The sequence below is a fragment of the Nycticebus coucang genome, chromosome 9 (genome assembly GCF_027406575.1).
Source record: "Nycticebus coucang isolate mNycCou1 chromosome 9, mNycCou1.pri, whole genome shotgun sequence".
In the NCBI taxonomy this organism is placed as follows: Eukaryota; Metazoa; Chordata; class Mammalia; order Primates; family Lorisidae; genus Nycticebus; species Nycticebus coucang.
The window spans coordinates 89494795-89499322 of record NC_069788.1 but is presented as its reverse complement, the minus strand read 5'-3'; the positions used below and the strand labels follow the sequence as shown (position 1 = coordinate 89499322).

Below are 4528 nucleotides of genomic sequence, written 5' to 3'. Positions count from 1 at the left end.
GTTGTAGTGGGCACCTGTAGTCCCAGCTACTTTGGAGGCAGAGGCACGAGAATCCTTGAGCCCAGGAGTTAGGGGTTGCTGTGAGCTATGATGCCACAATACTCTACCCAGGGTGACAGCTTGAGGCTCTGTCTCAAAAAAAAAAAAAAAAATAGTTCTTCAAACTGTAGTCACCGGAAGTACACAATTATCAAAAATGCACACCCTTCACTTGGCATCTCCAGCACCTTCAGCTTTCTGGGCCTGGTCTGTGTTGGCATCTCTGTTTTCTGCAGGGTTATTCCCCTCCTTGCCAGCGTCAGCTTTTCCCTTTTTCCCTTTGGGGACCTTCTCTCCCTTCTTTGCAGGGGCTTGGGCTCTGGCTTTGGAGGAACAGGTTTAGCAGACAACCTTGCGGATCTTCTCTGTGGTTCGTCCTTTGCGTGGGCTTTTTCTCCTTTAGCGTCCCCTTCAGCCTTTCTCTTGGGCATTGTAGCAACAGAGGCAGGAGCGTAGGCGCTGTACGCAGGGATGCAGTGACGTGTGAGCTTTGATTGGTCTACGGGTCTCCTCTTCTTCACACTGCTCCAATTTTTTTTCTTTTCCTTTTTTTTTTTTTTGAGACAGAGCCTCAAGCTGTCGCCCTGGGTAGAGTGCTATGGCATCACAGCTCACAGCAACCTCCAACTCCTGGGCTCAAGCGATTCTCCTGCCTCTGCCTCCCAAGTAGCTGGGACTACAGGCACCTGCCACAACACCCAGCTATTTTTTGGTTGCAGCCGTCATTGTTGTTTGGCAGGCCCGGGCTGGATTTGAACCCGCCAGCTCAGGTGTATGTGGCTGGCGCCTTAGTGGCTCGAGCCACAAGCGCCGAGCCTGATTCTTTTTCTTTTTTTTGAGACAGAGTCTCACTATGTTGCCCTGGGTAGAGTGCCATCACATCACAGCTCACAGCAACCTCAAACTCTTGGGCTTAAGTGATCCTCTTGCCTCAGCCTCCCAAGTAGCTGAGTCTACAGGTGCCCCCCACAATCCCCTGCTATTTCTGTATAATAGATTTTGACAAGGGCACCTATCTCTTAAGCTTATTTACAAGATTAAAGGTAATAATCTATGGAAAGTGCTTCTTCATTTACCCAGTTGACCCACTTTCTGGGGAAGTACCTGGCAGGTAGTAAGCACTATACTCAAGTACCCTAGTTATATGGGATAAAGTACTGATCAGGTGTAGATTAAGACAAACGCCAGCAATGCCATGCTCATGATAAATGCAGATAGGCAATTCTGGGAAAGGGTTGCATTCCCTGTGACGTGGCCTGATGACTCCTAGTTCTAAGGAGAACCCTTCACTGAGTGCCAGGGCCAGCCTAGGGACTTCATTATTCAGGCCATTACTCTACAACATTGCTCACGAGTAGTTAAGCAGTTGTGCCAGGAGCTGTGAGAGAGACTAGGGCAGAGGGGCTTGGAGCTGTGGGAGACATGAGAGACATGGAAGCCAGGGAATGGGCCATGGGAGACGGACAAGACTGGGGAGAGTCGGGGAAGCAGGAGAAAGCCCACAGTGAGGTGGAGCAAAGACAACATGCAGTGATGGGCTGTCCTTCAAACCAAGGGACCAGGGAGGCGGGAGGTACAGCTCCCTTCCAGGTGCATGGCCTCTCCGCGGCACCCTGCACAGTAAGAGGAAAGGAGGGGGCATATGGCCTTGTGAGAGGAAAAACTGCTTGTGCAGAGGTAAAATTTCAGAAGGGGTCTGTGAGTTTGGGGACTGGGCAGAGCTGAAAGCAGAGGTGGGGTTGAGAGAAGGTAGGGAGCGGTTGGAGGCAGGGAGTGGGTGGACGGAAAGTACTCAGTAAAGGTATTAAGGAAGCTTGGACTTTTATCTAATTGCATTAGAAAGGGGCTAACTAGAAAGGGTTGGGATACAGGCCCTTGGGCAAAGGTGGGCCACCCTCCGGGGCAAATAACTGAGGGATAGTCAAAGAGGAAGAGTTCAGACTCCCCCCAACTTGCCCTAGGTCTCAGCTGGGGAGTGGAAGAGTCAGAACCAGATTCCGGGAAACTTGGACCAGTGGAGAATTGGGCTTGGCCCTCAGCTTAACTTGAAGAGATAACAGGGGACCCAACCACTGCATGGGTGGGTGCTGAGTAAGGGGATTAACAAGTTTCCTTGACAAATCTAGGTCATCCCATTCTTGTTTCAAGGACTTTGCATTTGCAGTTTCCGCCATCCAGAAGCTAAACTCACCCCTAGCGTTTGCACAGCTGCCCTTTTCTCTGCAAGCAAGCCTACTCAAACACCACTCGTGGCTCGGTGCCGGTGGCTCAAGCGGCTAAGCCACCAGCCACATACACCTGAGCTGGCGGGTTCAAATCCAGCCTGGGCCCGCCAAACAACAATGACGGCTGCAACCAAAAAAACAGCCAGGCGTTGTGGTGGGCGCCTGTGGTCCCAGCTACTTGAGAGGCTGAGGCAAGAGAATCGCTTAAGCCCAGGAGTTGGAGGTTGCTGTGAGCTGTGATGCCACGGCACTCTACCAAGGGTGACAGATTGAGGCTCTGTCTCAAACAAAAAAAAAACCCACCACTCGTGACACCAAAGGCAGGCCTTTTCCTGACCCCACTTTCTGGCCTGCTCATCTTCTCCTTCCTCTTCCCCATGCTTATCTTTTCCTATGCTGCTTTTAGATATTACCCCTGCTATCTGAAATTACATGTTTGCTCAGAATCATCTATGAGGTCAATCAAGTTCTTGAACTCATCCTAGAAAAAGTGCTACATACTTCATTGCTGAATATCACAGCATTTTTTTCTAGGATAAATTTGTAAACTCAACTATCAGACCTAAGATGATAACTCTAATAGCCATTCTAGAAAAACAGTTCTAACACTGCTTTGAAAGGTGGAGTAGGCACTGATGTCATACTGTTGTCATCCGTGCATGGCTTCCCAAGGGGAGGACTTCAAAGGTGATGTAATGATATTCAGCAATGAGGTCTGTAGCACTTTTTCTAGGATGTGTTCTTGAACTTCAAATTGTCCAGCCTCGTATTTCCTCTCCTAGAATGTAAGCTCCTTAAAGGCAGGAGCTCTGTCTTGCTCACTTCTCTCTTTCCACCTTTTGGAACAGTATTTTACATCTGTAGACATTCAAAAGATACTTGTGTCTGAATGAATACTTGGATAGATGAATGAATGAATGGGGAAATTTGGTGACTGTTTCAAGCAATCGAAACTAGGGTCTGTGAGGCAGGTGAGGTGGCTCACTCTGTAATCCTAGCACTCCAGGAAGCCAGGATAGGTGGATTGCCTGAGCTCAGGAGTACCAGACAAGCCTAAGCAAGAGTGAGACCCCTTCTCTACTAAAAATAGAAAAACTAGCCAGGCGTCATGGCAGGTACTTGTAGTTCCAGCTACTGGGGAGGCTGAGGCAGGAGGATCGCCTGGGTCCAAGAATTTGAGGTTGCTGTGAGCCATGATGATGCCACAGTACTTACTCTACCAGGGCTCAGAGTGAGACTGTCTCAAAAAAAAAAAAAGAAGAAGAAGGGCGGCGCCTGTGGCTCAAAGGAGTAGGACACTGGCCCCATATGCCAGAGGAGGTGGTGGGTTCAAACTCAGCCCAGGCCAAAAACTGCAAAAAAAAAGAAAAGAAAAGAAACTAGAGCCCATGGAGAAGTGAACCATAGCCTAATATGTCAGAGCTTGACTTGATCTCATTGACTGGCTGTGGACTTGCATGTTGGAGTTGAGACAAGTAGACTGATTTTAAAACTGAGATGGTGCATGGGCCACCAGGAATCATAGCCATTCTACACAAAAGGCTCATTTGGACCGTGTTTTAAAAAAACATTTTTGAATTAATTGTCAACATTTACAAATATCTAAAGATTTCAAATAACAAATCAGGATATCTTTTTTCACTTAGCTGAAAGATCTGGCAACAGTAGGCCTGCATTTTTACAAGGCGAAAGGCTGGCTAGAGCCGAGCAGCATTTGTTCGCATTTACTCCGCGTTTGCATTCAGGTCACCCCAGGCCCCCCCCACCAGCTCATTTCCTCATTCTCATTACAGGACCGGCCCCCATTAGCCTTGGAGTTTGCTTCTTTTACTTTAATGCTCTAAATAATCATTCAAACCAGTGGCTCCCAACTCTTTTAAGTATGAGGACCCCTTTGTAAAATAACTTTTTCTCTGTAAATATGAAGCTGATATTTACAGAGACATGTTCACAGCAGGAACTCAAGGAAACGCAGAAAAGCAATAGAGAGAAAGTATCATCCACGTGTCCAATGTCTAGAGGTAAAGCACTGTTCGCATTTAGTGGATGTGGGGACACCTGAAATTTTTATGGTCCTCACACTGTAGTGGTTTTATATATAGTAAGTATTGACTGAACAAAATAAGATGTAATAAAAACCACTTTGATTTCAGAAGCACTGGAAAGGGAACGTGTACTTCCTTTGGCACATCAGCACCCATAGTCATTTGGAAAATATTTATACTTGTATGCAGCCACATATTCACACTCACTCCTTGGCGCTC

The 4528-nt window shown here is 47.5% G+C and overlaps 1 pseudogene; it reads right to left on the bottom strand.

Annotated features, from left to right (window-relative positions):
• Positions 1-207: 207 nt before the first annotated feature.
• On the bottom strand, positions 208-470 carry LOC128593141 (non-histone chromosomal protein HMG-17-like; annotated as a pseudogene).
• Positions 471-4528: the final 4058 nt, after the last annotated feature.